Here is a 19,729-nt window from a genome sequence, read left to right on the forward strand (position 1 = left end):
GCTCTTATCCAGAGCGACTTACAGTTAGTGAGTGCATACATTATATATTTTTTAATTTTTTCATACTGGCCCCCCCCGTGGGAATCGAACCCACAACCCTGGCGTTGCAAACGCCATGCTCTACCAACATCCCCTGCCGGCCATTCCCTCCCCTACCCTGGACGACGCTGGGCCAATTGTGCGCCGCCCCATGGGTCTCCCGGTCGCGGCCGGCTACAACAGAGCCTGGATTCGAACCAGGATCTCTAGTGGCACAGCTAGCACTGCGATGCAGTGCCTTAGACCACTGCGCCACTCGGGAGGACAATTCTATAATTCGATGTTCAATATGATATTATATGGGATTACTTTAAAAGCACTTTGTGACAACTGCTGATATACAAAAGGTGTTACGGATTCCCCTGCCTATGAGTCTTATCACTTCATGCAGCTCACTACATCCATCCCCCAACGGTGCCAGAGAGACTAGGGGGTCCCCAAACCGGGTCCCCAAATTCCCAGCAACCTCTGTGACCAGGCCACTGATAGGTTGCTAGGGTCAGGTGGTTGCTAGCGGGCGGACTCCTGACAGTACTCTTGCCTGCTCAGGTCACAGCCACCTTTCTCCAAGTGGATGTGTCTGATGGAGTGTGTGGACAGAAGTGAGTTGATGTTACTATTGTAACTTGTGTGTTTACTGTTTACAGTTACAATCTGTCTATTGTTAGTTGTTCATAGTAGTTGTGCTATGTGTGATACACATAGCACAACCAACTCTGAGACCCTTCAAAAGCTACAGTGGTTACAGTTCTGGCCGTGGCTGTGGATCCGACTTTTTCGGGGATCTTTAGTCCGCTGGACTCAAAGATCCAGAGCTTCCCAAGCTTCTGCGCATGTGCAGACCACATGTGTGTATCAGCTACTCTGGCGAATGGTGCTTGTTTAATAAAGTTAGATCAAAGCTGAATCAATGTCTCCAAGATCCCATAATGATCACAGTATTCTACATTACAGAACTCAATATAATAGCATAGTGTAACGTTACTGGAAGACAAAACAACACCGTATTCAATCGTGCATGATAATTGTTCAAGTTTTACCAGTGAAACATCCATGCAGCATCATTCTGCATAGTAACCATTTGATCTCAGTCAGTTTCATGGGGATATGCATTTAGATCTTCTTGAGTTATACAGTGTTGTTTTGAAGTAGCCTACAGTGTTGTGTTGAATGACGGAGTGAACGGATCTCAGAGCAGATGGTGTTAACTAACTGCAGCATAGACTACCTGTGTATTTTGCCTAGTGGCACGTTGTTGAGTAAAGTTATACTATGCTATTATATTGGGTTGTGTTATGTAGAATACTGTGATCCTTATGTGATCTGGCAGACATTGATTCAGCTTTGATCTAACTTTATTAAACAACACCAAAACCATTGGCCTGAGTAGCCTGATCTCTGTGCAGAAGCTTTCGGGGGCTCCGGATCTTTTAGTGCTGTGGACTAAAGATCCCGAAAAGTCAGAACCACAGCCACTCCTTCCAGTTATAGGGGCGAATCATTGACGCATTGATGTCAATGGGAGATTAAGTGAAAATTGGACTTAAGTGGTGGTCTCAGGAGTGGTTAGTAATGGAAGTAGAAGTGGAGGTAGATGTCTCACCTGTGTGCGGTTGAAGGCCACCCTGGCGAACACAGCCTGAGAGACGCTGGCCCTCTTCAGCTCCTCTCTGACCTGATGGTAGATGTCCGGACAGACCTCCACGGCCGACGGATTCATCCCGGGATCAGTGAGGCCTCCTGGGGCTTTGCAAGAGCGTGGGATGGGTGGGTGGTTGAGGAACTGTTGGTGCTGCTGCTGGTGGAGGGCCTGCGGACTGTGCTGGTGGGCTAACAGGCGGCTAACGGCTAGCTGCTGGTTGATGAGGTGGGCCATGGCCAGTTGTTGCCTGACCAGCTGAGGGCTGAGCTGGGGAGAGAGGAGACCGCCCGGGCCCAGTAAGGGTTGGAGGGAGTCCGGAGGACCGGGAGGGGGCGGCTGGCCTCTGGGCGGGGGGCTGTGGTGGTGCTGTCTGTGGGGTGAGTGCTGCTGAGACGGGTGGGGGAGGGCCTGTTGCTGGCTGGGGGTTTGGGGGTCCCCTAGTCCAACCTTGAGGGGTAACCCTCCAAGCTGGGTTGGTGGGGGTCAGGTGAGAGAGGGGGCGCTGTCCAAGGACACATACGTCTGACATGCTGTCCCTCTCCACTGCAGATACACAAACAAACAGACATGGTGGTGAGAGGAGGTCTGAAGAGCTCCCAATACCATCTACATACTGGAGATGACATGGTGGTGAGAGGAGGTCTGAAGAGCTCCCAATACCATCTATATACTGGAGATGACATGGTGGTGAGAGGAGGTCTGAAGAGCTCCCAATACCATCTATATACTGGAGATGACATGGTGGTGAGAGGAGGTCTGAAGAGCTCCCAATACCATCTATATACTGGAGATGACATGGTGGTGAGAGGATGTCTGAAGAGCTCCCAATACCATCTATATACTGGAGATGACATGGTGGTGAGAGGAGGTCTGAAAAGCTCCCAAACCATCTATATACTGGAGATGACATGGTGGTGAGAGGAGGTCTGAAGAGCTCCCAATACCATCTATATACTGGAGATGACATGGTGGTGAGAGGATGTCTGAAAAGCTCCCAATACCATCTATATACTGTTCAGGTACTATATAGATGTTCAGGTAATGGACGTTCCTTCCAACTCACCTTTAATGTTAGGTTTATCCCGTCCTGACCACATCTTCTCCAGGTATTCACCTGTAGTGAAGTCACATGCTATATATCAGACTGGTTAACAACACTATGCTATACGGTACAGTAGGTAGGCTAACATTGAACAACATCCATCCTTTATCCATCCATTTATCCATCCATACATCCATGCAAATGACATCAACAGAAGGTCCTAAGACTGACAAGTAGATCCTCCAATCAGATTCTGAGGTAACTACACTAATCCAATGGGAACTTCCCATTCCCAGTTTTACCACATCTGGAGGGCTACAGTCTGTTTGTCTGTGGGGCGCAGAGCAAAACAGTACAAAACTAATACTATAGGCTGTAGGGAACCTGACCTTTCCCTCCTCCCCTCCCTCCCCCTTCCTTCCTTCCTCCCTCCCTCCCTCCCTCCCTCCCCCCTCCCTCCCTCCCTCCCTCCCTCCCTCCCTCCCTCCTCTTCCTTCCTTCCTTCCTTCCTTCCTTCTTCCTCCCCCTTCCTTCTCCTTCCTTCCTTCCTTCCTTCCCTCCCTCCCTCCCTCCCTCCCTCCTCCCTCATTCCCTCCTCCCTCCTCCTTCCCTCCCTCTCTCCCTCCCTGTCAGACCACAGGCACCATTTATCTCACTCTCCCACTTTCTCTGTGTTTGTGGTCTGGTGTCAACTTTGATCTGCCTCCATGTTGGAATGACACCGTTAAACAGGGAGGAGGGAGAAAGGAGGGGGTACATGGTCTGCTATGAGGTCGAAGAGTGTGTGTGTGGAGTGCATGTGTGTCGTCGTGTTCGTCGTGTTTGTGCGTCCATGTGTGTGCATGCACTCTGTATGTGTTGCGTGTGTGTGTTTGTGTGTGTGTGTGTTTGTGTGTGTGTGTGTGTGTGTGTGCCCATGCCCCTGCGTGTGTGTGTAAAGGGATCTCCCAGTGTGGAGTGGCTGGCGGCTGCTTCTGATTAGAGGCTGACAGTGTTTGGTTTTCTCTGCTATATTAAGGGTGACATTAAATGATTATGTGAACCATGCATCATGGTGGAGTCTCTAGTCTCTATAGAGCTGTCTCTAATACCATGCATCATGGTGGGGTCTCTGGTCTCTATAGAGCTGTCTCTAATACCATGCATCATGGTGGGGTCTCTGGTCTCATAGAGCTGTCTCTAATACCATGCATCATGGTGGGGTCTCTGGTCTCTATAGAGCTGTCTCTAATACCATGCATCATGGTGGGGTCTCTATAGAGCTGTCTCTAATACCATGCATCATGGTGGGGGTCTCTATAGAGCTGTCTCTAATACCATGCATCATGGTGGGGTCTCTAGTCTCTATAGAGCTGTCTCTAATACCATGCATCATGGTGGGGTCTCTATAGAGCTGTCTCTAATACCATGCATCATGGTGGGGTCTCTATAGAGCTGTCTCTAATACCATGCATCATGGTGGGGTCTCTGGTCTCTATAGAGCTGTCTCTAATACCATGCATCATGGTGGGGTCTCTATAGAGCTGTCTCTAATACCATGCATCATGGTGGGGTCTCTGGTCTCTATAGAGCTGTCTCTAATACCATGCATCATGGTGGGGTCTCTAGTCTCTATAGAGCTGTCTCTAATACCATGCATCATGGTGGGGGTCTCTATAGAGCTGTCTCTAATACCATGCATCATGGTGGGGTCTCTATAGAGCTGTATCTAATACCATGCATCATGGTGGGGTCTCTGGTCTCTATAGAGCTGTCTCTAATACCATGCATCATGGTGGGGTCTCTGGTCTCTATAGAGCTGTCTCTAATACCATGCATCATGGTGGGGTCGCTATTGAGCTGTCTCTAATACCATGCATCATGGTGGGGTCTCTAGTCTCTATAGAGCAGTCTCTAATACCATGCATCATGGTGGGGTCTCTATAGAGCTGTCTCTAATACCATGCATCATGGTGGGGTCTCTATAGAGCTGTCTCTAATACCATGCATCATGGTGGGGTCTCTATAGAGCTGTCTCTAATACCATGCATCATGGTGGGGTCTCTAGTCTCTATAGAGCTGTCTCTAATACCATGCATCATGGTGGGGTCTCTATAGAGCTGTCTCTAATACCATGCATCATGGTGGGGTCTCTATAGAGCTGTCTCTAATACCATGCATCATGGTGGGGTCTCTAGTCTCTATAGAGCTGTTCTCTAATACCATGCATCATGGTGGGGTCTCTATAGAGCTGTCTCTAATACCATGCATCATGGTGGGGGTCTCTATAGAGCTGTCTCTAATACCATGCATCATGGTGGGGTCGCTATAGAGCTGTCTCTAATACCATGCATCATGGTGGGGTCTCTAGTCTCTATAGAGCAGTCTCTAATACCATGCATCATGGTGGGGTCTCTGGTCTCTATAGAGCTGTCTCTAATACCATGCATCATGGTGGGGTCTCTATAGAGCTGTCTCTAATACCATGCATCATGGTGGGGTCTCTATAGAGCTGTCTCTAATACCATGCATCATGGTGGGGTCTCTAGTCTCTATAGAGCTGTCTCTAATACCATGCATCATGGTGGGGTCTCTATAGAGCTGTCTCTAATACCATGCATCATGGTGGGGTCTCTATAGAGCTGTCTCTAATACCATGCATCATGGTGGGGGTCGCTTATAGAGCTGTCTCTAATACCATGCATCATGGTGGGGTCTCTAGTCTCTATAGAGCAGTCTCTAATACCATGCATCATGGTGGGGTCTCTAGTCTCTATAGAGCAGTCTCCTAATACCATGCATCATGGTGGGGTCTCTAGTCTCTATAGAGCTGTCTCTAATACCATGCATCATGGTGGGGTCTCTGGTCTCTATAGAGCTGTCTCTAATACCATGCATCATGGTGGGGTCTCTATAGAGCTGTCTCTAATACCATGCATCATGGTGGGGTCTCTATAGAGCTGTCTCTAATACCATGCATCATGGTGGGGTCTCTAGTCTCTATAGAGCTGTCTCTAATACCATGCATCATGGTGGGGGTCTCCTATAGAGCTGTCTCTAATACCATGCATCATGGTGGCGGGTCTCTAGTCTCTATAGAGCTGTCTCTAATACCATGCATCATGGTGGGGGTCTCTATAGAGCTGTCTCTGATACCATGCATCATGGTGGGGTCTCTATAGAGCTGTCTCTAATACCATGCATCATGGTGGGATCTCTAGTCTCTATAGAGCTGTCTCTAATACCATGCATCATGGTGGGGGTCTCTATAGAGCTGTCTCTAATACCATGCATCATGGTGGGGTCTCTATAGAGCTGTCTCTAATACCATGCATCATGGTGGGGTCTCTAGTCTCTATAGAGCTGTCTCTAATACCATGCATCATGGTGGAGTCTCTATAGAGCTGTCTCTAATAACCATGCATCATGGTGGGGTCTCTAGTCTCTATAGAGCTGTCTCTAATACCATGCATCATGGTGGAGTCTCTATAGAGCTGTCTCTAATACCATGCATCATGGTGGGGTCTCTGGTCTCTATAGAGCTGTCTCTAATACCATGCATCATGGTGGGGTCTCTAGTCTCTATAGAGCTGTCTCTAATACCATGCATCATGGTGGGGTCTCTAGTCTCTATAGAGCTGTCTCTAATACCATGCATCATGGTGGGGTCTCTATAGAGCTGTCTCTAATACCATGCATCATGGTGGGGTCGCTATTGAGCTGTCTCTAATACCATGCATCATGGTGGGGTCTCTAGTCTCTATAGAGCAGTCTCTAATACCATGCATCATGGTGGGGTCTCTATAGAGCTGTCTCTAATACCATGCATCATGGTGGGTCTCTGGTCTCTATAGAGCTGTCTCTAATACCATGCATCATGGTGGGGTCTCTATAGAGCTGTCTCTAATACCATGCATCATGGTGGGGTCTCTATAGAGCTGTCTCTAATACCATGCATCATGGTGGGTCTCTATAGAGCTGTCTCTAATACCATGCATCATGGTGGGGTCTCTAGTCTCTATAGAGCTGTATCTAATACCATGCATCATGGTGGGGTCTCTATAGAGCTGTCTCTAATACCATGCATCATGGTGGGGTCTCTATAGAGCTGTCTCTAATACCATGTCTAATGCCCCCACCCCCCTAAGTATCAGTACTGTTACTGCTGTATATGGTCTCTATAGAGCTGTCTGTCTAATGCCCCCACCCCCTAAGTATCAGTACTGTTACTGCTGTATATGGTCTCTATAGAGCTGTCTGTCTAATGCCCCCACCCCCCTAAGTATCAGTACTGTTACTGCTGTATATGGTCTCTATAGAGCTGTCTGTCTAATGCCCCCACCCCCTAAGTATCAGTACTGTTACTGCTGTATATGGTCTCTATAGAGCTGTCTGTCTAATGCCCCCACCCCCTAAGTATCAGTACTGTTACTGCTGTATATGGTCTCTATAGAGCTGTCTGTCTAATGCCCCCCCCCCCCTAAGTATCAGTACTGTTACTGCTGTATATGGTCTCTATAGAGCTGTCTGTCTAATGCCCCCACCCCCCCTAAGTATCAGTACTGTTACTGCTGTATATGGTCTCTATAGAGCTGTCTGTCTAATGCCCCCCCCCCCTAAGTATCAGTACTGTTACTGCTGTATATGGTCTCTATAGAGCTGTCTGTCTAATGCCCCCACCCCCCCTAAGTATCAGTACTGTTACTGCTGTATATGGTCTCTATAGAGCTGTCTGTCTAATGCCCCCACCCCCCCTAAGTATCAGTACTGTTACTGCTGTATATGGTCTCTATAGAGCTGTCTGTCTAATGCCCCCCCCCCCCCTAAGTATCAGTACTGTTACTGCTGTATATGGTCTCTATAGAGCTGTCTGTCTAATGCCCCCAACCCCCTAAGTATCAGTACTCTTACTGCTGAGGTCATCTCAGGATTGAAGCAACTGGCTAGCTCGGGGGTTTGCAGTTTAGTTAACCCACATCTCAGAGGCCTGTTCAAGGCAGTGCTGTATCCCCATAAGCAGACTGTGTGTATGGCCTTAAAGGACAAATCAGCTCCAAAACTATCTTTTGGTTTTGTTTTCATTAGTCCACTGTTAGTACAGTCCCAAAATATAGTTTTTTAGCTGATTTTTCCTTTAACGCGGGAGGTGGCCCCCACAATCAAGTCTGCCTTAGGCCCCCAAAAAGCTTGAGCCGACACTACTCAAGAGCCAATAATAACTGTCTGCTGAAAGAAGGGCCCAACACTTGGGTAAACTCAAGGAATTACAGTTAGGATACCAGCCAATGACAGGCAATGTTATAGAGGGAGAGACGACGTTAGGATCCCAACCGAATGACAGGCAATGTTATAGAGGGAGAGGCATAGAGGAAGGTGCTAATGACATTGTATTGTCCCTGTGCGGGTGTGTACGGTTACGGGAGCCAAGAGGGGACACACCTCACCTTGAATCCTTTTGTACTTCTTGTACCAGCGGCCCAAACTCCTGGCACTTGGAGGTGGACACGTTGGCATAGTACGAGCTGTTGACTATGGCAGAGATCATACTCTGATGAGAGAGAGAGAGAGAGAGAGAGAGAGAGAGAGAGAGAGAGAGAGAGAGAGAGAGAGAGAGAGAGAGAGAGAGAGAGAGAGAGAGAGAGAGAGAGAGAGAGAGAGAGAGAGAGTGAATGCATGTGTATGTTTTAGTAAGTGTGTGTTTTAATGAGTGTGTGTTTTAGTGACTGTGTACAATTCCCCACAGTCCTGTGCAATACTAGACCTATAAGGACCACATACTGTATGGGCTGGAGCACCACAACACAGTCACATACGGTATGGACTGGAGAACCACAACACAGTCACATACGGTATGGACTGGAGCACTCACAACACAGTCACATACTGTATGGACTGGAGCACCACAACACAGTCACATACTGTATGGACTGGAGCACCACAACACAGTCACATACTGTATGGACTGGAGCACCACAACACAGTCACATACGGTATGGACTGGAGCACCACAACACAGTCACATACGGTATGGACTGGAGCACCACAACACAGTCACATACGGTATGGACTGGAGCACCACAACACAGTCACATACTGCATGGACTGGAGCACCACAACACAGTCACACTACGGGTATGGACTGGAGCACCACAACACAGTCACATACGGTATGGACTGGAGCACCACAACACAGTCACATACTGTATGGACTGGAGCACCACAACACAGTCACATACGGGTATGGACTGGAGCACCACAACACAGTCACATACAGTATGGACTGGAGCACCACAACACAGTGACATACTGTATGGACTGGAGCACCACAACACAGTCACATGCGGTATGGACTGGAGCACCACAACACAGTCACATATTGTATGGACTGGAGCACCACAACACAGTCACATACTGTATGGACTGGAGCACCACAACACAGTCACATACTGTATGGACTGGAGCACCACAACACAGTCACATACGGTATTGACTGGAGCACCACAACACAGTCACATACGGTATGGACTGGAGCACCACAACACAGTCACATACCGGTATGGACTGGAGCACCACAACACAGTCACATACTGTATGGACTGGAGCACCACAACACAGTCACATACTGTATGGACTGGAGCACTACAACACAGTCACATACGGTATGGACTGGAGCACCACAACACAGTCACATAATGTGTGGACTGGAGCACCACAACACAGTCACATACGGTATGGACTGGAGCACCACAACACAGTCACATACGGTATGGACTGGAGCACCACAACACAGTCACATACTGTATGGACTGGAGCACCACAACACAGTCACATACGGTATGGACTGGAGCACCACAACACAGTCACATACGGTATGGACTGGAGCACCACAACACAGGTCACATACTGTATGGACTCGAGCACCACAACACAGTCACATACGGTATGGACTGGAGCACCACAACACAGTCACAACAGTATGGACTGGAGCACCACAACACAGTGACATACTGTATGGACTGGAGCACCACAACACAGTCACATGCGGTATGGACTGGAGCACCACAACACAGTCACATATTGTATGGACTGGAGCACCACAACACAGTCACATACTGTATGGACTGGAGCACCACAACACAGTCACATACTGTATGGACTGGAGCACCACAACACAGTCACATACGGTATGGACTGGAGCACCACAACACAGTCACATACGGTATGGACTGGAGCACCATAACACAGTCACATACGGTATGGACTGGAGCACCACAACACAGTCACATACTGTATGGACTGGAGCACCACAACACAGTCACATACTGTATGGACTGGAGCACCACAACACAGTCACATACGGTATGGACTGGAGCACCCAACACAGTCACATAATGTATGGACTGGAGCACCACAACACAGTCACATACGGTATGGACTGGAGCACCACAACACAGTCACATACGGTATGGACTGGAGCACCACAACACAGTCACATACTGTATGGACTGGAGCACCACAACACAGTCACATACAGTATGGGCTGGAGCACCACAACACAATCAGTCACTAATTTAGCTCAATGTGGAGCGCTTTAATCCAGAAGAAAACAGATCTGCGTTGTTGTTTTGGAATCTGTATACAGGATGTCATGTGTCATTTAAACGGCATGTAAGAACAGCACACCACTTCCTGAAGCTAATGAAAAACAACCTAAGCCAGAGACTAAGATGCATAACATGACATGACATGACATGACATAAGATGCAACCTGAGAGAGAGGGCACTCCTTGGCACATGATTCCCCACCACTATAAGGCTAATGCAATGCAGTACAACCCTAACCCAGAGACTCATTTGCATGACATGACATAAGCTGCTACCTGAGAGAGGGGGCACTCCTTGGCCAGGGAACTCCTGGTTCATCTCCTTCAGTAGCTCTTTGAGGCGTTCCTCACCGTAGCGTGGTTCCACTGCTCTGACGGCAGATCCTCCAGCCTGGCAAAGCTGGAACCAGGGTTGGATTCATTACCACATGCAATGGAAAACGTTTTAAAACATTATGCAAAAAAAAAAAAAGCATTTCTTATTGGACAACTTCACAATCCCTCCCTGTTTCAGTCAGTTTTCTTATGTTTGATGCCTAATGAACATGACCCTGAGACACTAATACATCACTTCCTGTTTGACTTATAACAACATAACAACAATAGGGTTATTCTCACAAAACTGACATTTGACCAAAACATTATTGTGTCATTTTTCACGGGAAATGTCCTATTGGATCACTGAGATTAGAATCTGTACTATCTATTTTATAATTATTATTATGTTTTTGGATAAAATAATGTGCATTTTACCATCATTTCCACAAAATGATCACTACCGTAACAGTCCAAAAAAGTTATAAACAAATCAATGTAATATTTTGAATGAATGAATGAATGAATGAATTAATGAATGAATGAATGAAAAGGCCTAAGTTAAACATAACACTGAAAATATTTAAAATGAAACTATAAAATTAAATCAGACTTTTTCCCAATTTGAGCTTTTTAGCTGTTTGGTTAATGAGAAGTCCAAGTGGGGGTAAAATGGGGGTTTGAGAATAAGAGCCTCATTCTGAAGGTATATAAACAAATACATTCATTGAACTTCTACTTCTCCTCTAGATGATGCATCATTTGTAGAATAAAACTTTATTTAAAACTGATTGGAGTTTTTACAGGAACTTGAAAAAGTGTTACAGTAATGAGACACAGTAATGAGACACGTGCTTGTGTGACAGGTTAAAGGACATTCATAGCCTGTTATACACTAAAAAGTATTAGTAAGTTCATGGTATGTAAGGATCTTAAAATATCTAAGGTTAAAAAGATTATGCATCCAGTACTACTTCGTAGAGATTGATAAAATGCATAAATGTGTTTAAAATCCGTCAAGAGTCAAAGGGGTTAATATTGTAAGAGAATGTGTAAATGTTATATTGACTACTTTATTTTGTGGTGCTAATTTAAGGGTAAAAGTGTTCATCTGTGATCTACTAAATGCTCTTAATCTATGAGCCTGAGATCGATTGCTCTGGTCTCCACCCCAACTTCCTGGGGGAATCGCGGTCTTTTTTCTCATTACACTAAATTTGTCAGTGAGGAAACATAACTGCGTCACGTTCGTGATTATTTCTTCCCTTTTTTCAGGTACGTTATTGATATGAAACGAGTTAATTTGAATGTAATAAGCTTGCTAACCTGTGAGAGAGTTTAAGGTATGTGTTAGTAACATCTTGAGGAAGTTAGAGTTAAGTTAGAGAGTTATTAGGTGCGTGTGACTGTAATCTGCTTGGTTGCAGCGATAGCTCGTACTGAGAGTAGCTGCCATTTTATGTAATTGTGAATGAATATGTGCGTTGTTAATAATATATTTGGGGTTATTTGTATAATGTGTTTCGAATACTTTGTTGACATGGTTGATAAATGTAGTTATGGGTTACTGAGCTAAAATTACTTTGTGTTTGACAGTTATATTGAAACATTTGTATATGTTTTAGTGAATTACAGTTTATGCTGTTGTGACTTGAATAAGCTTTGTACCCTACAAATCTCTGGTTCCTGTAGATCTGTTGTTCTGTAAAATGTGGTATTTTTGTAAAATCATTACACTAAATTTGTCAGTGAGGAAACATAACTGCGTCACGTTCGTGATTATTTCTTCCCTTTTTCAGGGGGTGTAACATTTTGGAGGCTCCGCTGAGATTGCTGCTCAGATGTCCGGCTTCCACATCCTGGTCGCTGAATTCAGCCAGCTAAATCCCTACATAACAACCCAGGCAGGCTGCAGTGAGGAAAGTGTTGCTGTTCGAGGGGAGCTGGAAGTTGGGGGTTAAGTGACGTGTCAACTGAGGCCGTTGAGAGACCATCAGAGACAGTAAGGACCACCTAATTCAGAGTCAACTCCTGCACAGTAAAGGTTCCTCCTGTCCTGTCAACATGACAACCGCCTTGGAAGAACTACAGGAAGAGGTAGTAGGAGAATTGCACACCCTGACTAAAGACAAGTTACTAGACGTATGTGATTTCCTTGACATATCAGGCGAACAGAGAAGAGATGTTCAAGACAAATCCACATATCACTGATGACTCACATTATGATGTTCCTTGAAAGAGAGGAAGTTGCAGAGTTAGAAGATGGCGGCATGTCGGAATTATTGTTACTCAAAGACAAAATGACAGAGATGATCAGTGGCATAGATAGCAAGACAGGGCAAACTGACCATGATATTGAAACAGCCAGAACACATCACAGAATAGAGGGACTGAGAACTGTAACTCCACAACAAGGGGTGGGAACTGAGCAGAGTACTGCAGACCAAGCCAGTGATTCTCTGCGCCAGCCCCAACCCCTGCCCATCTTCAGAGGAGCATGCAGCTCTCACCCAGTGCACAGCCCGGCTCATACTGGCGCAAAGAGTTAAAAATTTCTGGTCAGATAGGTGAACCGGGCCAGAAAGATAAACTGACTTTTTTCCAGCCTTGCCCATCAGATTGAGAATGGACTTAACAGAGGCTATCCTGAGGTAGAAATAGTAGACGCAGTAATCAGGCTATTTCTCCAGGCTCACAGCTACGTAGCTACTTGGAAGGTAAACCCCAGCTAACTCTTCCCACACTTAGATGCATCCTGCGTTCCCACTTCCAAGAGAAGAGTGCAACAGAGCTTTACAAACAGCTAGCTTCAGAAGCACAGCATAGCAAGGAGACCCCTCAAAGCTTCCTGATGCGCGTCTTAGATTTGAGGCAGAAAGTACTATTTGCGTCCCAGGAGTCGGAATCAGGGCTTAAGTATGACCCTGCTCTAGTCCAGCGCATGTGTTTACACACAGTCCTTACAGGTCTCCAGAGTGACAGTATCAGGATAGACATGCAGCCTCTCCTGCTTGATAGCGAAACATCAGATGAGGTTTTGCTAGAGAAGCTAACATTGCTTGTGCTAATGAGATAGAAAGACGAAACAAAAGAGCGTTTTAATGCCCCACAGCCTGCTACAACTGTAAGTGTAGTTCAGTTAGAAGATACGCCATCTGCAAAGTGTCCTGTGAAGGAAGCTCAAAGCTAAGATACCCAGCAGAACTGTTAACAGAGTTAGCTGAACTTAAGACAGGTGTAGCTTCCCTAAGGTCTCAGTGCAGAGATTGCTCAGATTAAGGAGACATTACAGCAGCCTATGTTTCAGTCATCGCTCTTATGCCCATGCCCCACTTCCAGTTAGGAGGCCAGATAGGGACCCCCAGCCACCTGTTTCCCAGCAGCAGTATTACAGCAACTACAGTCAGCCCCAAGCACCTGACCCTTCGCAGTATCAATATGCACCTAACCTGTATACCAACCGCTCTGCTCAAGCTCCAAGGAGGTGTTTTGTCTGCCCAGCAGGCCAGAACAGATGCACGCTGCACACACTGCTTCCGATGTGGGAGTGGGGAACATTTTCAAGCTGGATGTAAAATCCGGGGAGTCAGACCATCCAAAGAGGCCCCTTTAAACGGGAAGGGTTACCGCTGAGGGACAAGTGTTAACTGCGTAGCTACCAAAAAGTCCCAGAAATGTGCAAATTGTGCCAGAGAAGATTCATTTGAGAACCTGAAACAATGTTCATCATGTAAAGAGACACTGTACTGTTCCAAAGGATGTCAAAACCAACATTGGACTAAACATAAGGAAAATGCACTCACCTGAAAATGGACTCTACCTGTGAAAAGCTTTCCTGTACAGAAGAAAATGCCCACTCTTTACCATCCCTAGCTCAAGGTTGCCACCCCCATAAGGTCACCTCGCTAGTCGGTAGACAGTGCCTTGTTGAGTGTCACCTGAATCGCCACCACCTCCAAGCTCTATGGGACACAGGCTCTCAGGTATCGGTCGTTGATGAACGATGGAAAGCGGAATCTCTCCCAAACGCAAGGGCTGAGGGATGTTTCAGAAATTCTGGACTCACCTGATGATCTAAGATTGACGGCAGCAAATGGGACTGAAATGCCGTACCTGGGGATGGATTGAAACAACTTTTCGGCTAGCCTCTGAAACTGACCAAACGAAGGAACTGATCATCCCAGTGCTGGTAATGAAAGGCTGTCACCTATCTCATCCCATCATAGGTTTCAATGTTATTGAGCACATCCTGACAATGACCGAAAAGACTAAACGGTACAGTACAGTGAAAAAAGCTTTCCCAAGCCTCAAAAGAAATAAGGTGAGGGCTTTTATACAGGCTGTTAGCGCAGAACAGACAGATGAATACGCAGTGAAGACCAAGAAAGAGAAGGTTGCTGTACCAAAACACAGTAGCATTCAGATTGGAGTGCCGGGTAGCTTCCCAGCCTTTCAAAGATGACATGACAATGCTTTTCCAGCCAGACCTGAACCCGCAGTGGCCAGGATGAACTTGAGTTCTTTGACACACTAGTCAGAGTTAAGAAAGGTGTTTTTCCAGTTGTCATGCTTGATGTCTCTAACCCCACTGACCACGACATTGCCCTGCTAGGACGCACCATAATCGGTACAGTACAAACCATTGGACTGTGTTACCTGCCCAAGTCTTTGAAAAGCTGTCACCCCAGCCACAGTGAATCACACTAGTGTTCAAACTCCATGTACTGCTACTGAACAGTGGGGATCCACCAGTAGGTTTAAGTCACCTAACCGAAGAACAGAGAGAGGTTGTTAGGAAAATGCTTAGAGAAGAGTGTCACTCCTTCTCCAGATCAGACAATGACATTGGCTGCATTGAACGATTGAAAATGACTATTTCTCTAAAGGATCTCTGAACCAGTCAAGCGCACATACATGTCAGTGCCCAGGCCACTGTATCAGGAGATGAAGGGTTACCTTCATGACCTCATAGCCCAGGGTTGGGTTAGGAAGTCAAACTCTTCATATTCTTCACCTGTCGTGTGCGTTAGGAAGAAGGACGGGACCCTCCGGTTGTGTATAGATTACAGAGACCTGAACAGAAAGACACATCCCGACCGCCAGCCCATCCCTCGGGTCCAGGACATCATGGACAGTTTAGGTGGTAATTCCTGGTTCTCCCCTTTTAGATCAGGGAAAAGCATATCACCAAGGGTTCATCTCTGAAGAAAGCAGATCACTGACAGCATTTGTGACCCCATGGGGACTCTATGAGTGGATACGTATGCCATTCGGCCTCATGAACGCTCCTGCAGCTTTTCAGCGTTGTATGGAGGAATGTTTGGAAGGGCTCCGGGACAACATCTGCATTCCTTATCTGGACGACACGCTAGTTTTCAGTAAAACTTTCGACAGCCATGTGAATGATGTGCAAAAGGTTTTGCAGCGTCTCAGAGAGTATGGCATCAAACTCAAGCCAAGTAAGTGTGATCTCTTTAAACCCCAGGTCCGTTATTTGGGCAGAATAGTGTCTGCAGACGGCAGCAAAGTTGACCCAGCCGATTTTGAAGCAGTAAGAGCATTGAAAGAGATCAGACCACAGACTGTGGGCCAGCTCAGAAAAAATGCTTGGTTTACTCACTACTACAGACAGTACATCAAAGACTTTTCTAGGAGGGCCAGCTGTCTGTATGACCTCCTGAAAGCAGATTCAGAGAAATTACCTGACCACCCACGGAAAGCAAAAACAAAGAAAGTAAGTCATGTGGTGCCCTCAAACAAGCCAATCCTGTGGACTGACCAGCATCAACAGGCACTTGAACAGCTGATTGAGTGTCTGCTTCACCCACCAGTCTTAGGTTTCCCTGACTTCACTCAGCCATTTGTTGTACACACTGATGCGTCACACCAAGGCTTGGGAGCAGTTCTTTATCAAGAGCAAGATGGGAAGCTTAGGGTCATTGCTTATGGCTCTCGAACCTTAACAGCAGCTGAGAAGAACTATCACTACCACTCTGGCAAGCTAGAATTTCTAGCTCTAAAATGGGCAATCACTGATAAGTTCCATGATTATTTGTACTATGCTCCGACCTTCACTGTATACAGTGATAACAACCCGCTCAGCTACATTCTGTCTACTGCAAAACTGAACGCAACCACTTCCAGGTGGGTTGCAGAATTGGCTGATTTCCACTTTACAATAAAGTACAGGCCAGGCAGAGAGAACGGTGATGCAGATGCTTTGTCGAGGATGCCACTGGATGTAGAGTCACTGATGAGAGAATGTTCTGAGGAGCTTCCACCAGACACCATTGCCGCCACTATACAAGCAGTAGAGGTACAGAAAGAGCCTTTTGTGCCTTGGTCAATTTCAGCTGCATCTATGTCGGTATCAGCTGAAGGTGAGACAACTACAGCAACAATCAGCTCGATCCCCAAAAGAGGGGATAAGAGAGGCACAAGAGTCTGATCCGGTCATCCGTCCTGTGCCTCGATTTCAAGCTGTCTGGTTCCAAACCGCCAGTTAAAGAGCAAAGGAATTCAGTCCAAAGACAAAATGCCTATTCAGAGAATGGGACAAATTGACAATCGACAGTGATGGTATTCTGTACAGAATCACTACAGCCCGCAAGCAGTTAGTTCTACCAGAGCAGTACAAAGGTAAAGTGATGGAAGAGTTGCACAATAACATGGGACACCAAGGTACTGACCGCACTGTATCACTAGTACGTGACCGCTTCTTCTGGCCTTATATGCAATCTGACATTGAGCACTATGTGACTAAAACTTGTAGCTGTGTCAAGCAGAAAAAGCCAGGCCATGAAACAAGAGCTCCTCTGACAAACATTGTGACAACACAGCCATTTGAACTGGTATGTATAGATTTCCCTCCATCTCGACAGATGCAAAGGGGGATATGAGTACATCCTCGTGATTGTTGATCATTTTACACGTTACACTCAAGCCTACGCCACCACATCAAAGTCAGGGAAAAACTGCTGCAAATCTCATCTTCAATGACTTTGCCCTGAAGTTTGGGTTCCCCTCCCGCATCCACCATGACCAAGGGGGAGAATTCGAAAATCAGTTGTTCCATCAGTTAAAGAAACTCAGTGGCATGGCGGGGTCCAGAACAACACCCTACCACCCGATGGGGAACGGTCAAGTGGAACGAATGAACAGAACATTGTTGCAAATGCTAAAGACACTAACTGAGACACAAAAAGTCAAACTGGAAGGAGTCTCTAAACAAACTGGTTTATGCCTATAACTGCACCCGTTGCGAAGTGACTGGCTATTCACCATTTTATCTTCTGTTTGGGAGATCACCCAGGCTTCCAGTTGATATGTTCTTTGGATTGTGCACAGAGGCAGGTTCCAGTAACCAGCGAGACTACGTGGAGAACTGGAAACGAGGAATGGAAGAAGCATACGCCATTGCAAATGAAAATGCTCAGAAAGCTGCTGAAAGAAGTAAAAGTACTATGACACTAAAGTTAGGAGTTCAGTGCTACAGCCTGGCGAGCGAGTTCTGATTAAAAACCTGACACCAAGAGGAGGACCAGGCAAACTCCGTAACTATTGGGAAGATCAAATTCACACAGTAGTGAGACAAATGGGTTCAGACCTGCCGATTTATGAGTTGAGACCAGAAAAGGGTAGGGGACGCTCCCGGGTCCTGCACAGAAACCTGCTCATGTCCTGTGACCACTTACCTTTTGAGAGACAACCAGAAATGACTAAAGATGACAAAAAGTAAGAAAAAGAGACATCAGCCTGGATCACAGCCTCTAGATTCTGATGAAGACAGCGGGGATGAATATGACCTTCATCATGAGCCGCTACAGGTCCCCACATCTCCTACAGTACCTGAGAGGTATGCTGAACCAGCGAGAGAGTCGGAAAACAGGCCCCCACCAGTGAAACAAACAGTTGCGGTGCCAGTTCCTGATACGCTACCAGCACAGCCTCTTGTTGAAAATCAGCTGGAGGAGAAAACAACAGTTAAAGAACTGCCTGCTGAGGAGATGAACTTGCCTGCTGAAAATGTGCTGGATGATCGTCCACTAAGTGCCTTTCCTTCATTAACTGCTGCTGCTGAACCTGAGGAACCAGCTTACCAGCTGCCACAAGAGAGAGACACCCTCCAAGACGTATCACCTATGATCAGCTTGGTATCCCTTCCTGCTACAGTATACAGCCACAGCCACAGTTGTTCCCTGTCTACCCTGCACCAGGACTGGTTCCATGGCTGCCATCACTACAGCGATATTACCTTCAGCCACCCTACATGTATGGACTTCCCAGCAAACTTGAGGCCACAGACAGAGTTGACATGTTTGACCATGGACTACTGACTGATTTCACAGACTTTCACAAGACAATTAGCAGACTATGCATATAGATCATTAAAACTGATGGACTGTTGACAATAGTATGAGAAAAGACTGCTTATGGACTGTTTATACAGCTGGTCAACAGATATGGACTGTGAATATAACTTCTTGGTTCTATTTGAACTGTGAACTTTGACCTCTGCTCAAGGACTATCTTACAGAAGAGGATTTTCTACGTCCAGTGCTTATAGACTGTTTAAGAAGATAATGTTGGTAATGTTGGGACAACATTTATTTTGTCGGGGGAGAGTGTGACAGGTTAAAGGACATTCATAGCCTGTTATACACTAAAAGTATTAGTAAGTTCATGGTATGTAAGGATCTTAAAATATCTAAGGTTAAAAAGATTATGCATCCAGTACTACTTCATAGAGATTGATAAAATGCATAAATGTGTTTAAAATCCGTCAAGAGTCAAAGGGTTAATATTGTAAGAGGAATGTGTAAATGTTATATTGACTACTTTATTTTGTGGTGCCTAATTTAAGGGTAAAAGTGTTCATCTGTGATCTACTAAATGCTCTTAATCTATGAGCCTGAGATCGATTGCTCTGGTCTCCACCCAACTTCCTGGGGGAATCGCGGTCTTTTTCTCATTACACTAAATTTGTCAGTGAGGAAACATAACTGCGTCACGTTCGTGATTATTTCTTCCCTTTTTCAGGTACGTTATTGATATGAAAAACGAGTTAATTTGAATGTAATAACTTGCTAACCTGTGAAGAGAGTTTAA

The 19,729-nt window shown here is 46.1% G+C and overlaps 1 pseudogene; it reads right to left on the reverse strand.

Moving 5' to 3' along the window:
- The window catches only part of LOC123483965, a 37,563-nt pseudogene that overhangs the window by 12,012 nt on the left and 5,822 nt on the right, over positions 1-19,729 (reverse strand).

This window comes from Coregonus clupeaformis, unplaced genomic scaffold, assembly GCF_020615455.1.
Source record: "Coregonus clupeaformis isolate EN_2021a unplaced genomic scaffold, ASM2061545v1 scaf0174, whole genome shotgun sequence".
In the NCBI taxonomy this organism is placed as follows: Eukaryota; Metazoa; Chordata; class Actinopteri; order Salmoniformes; family Salmonidae; genus Coregonus; species Coregonus clupeaformis.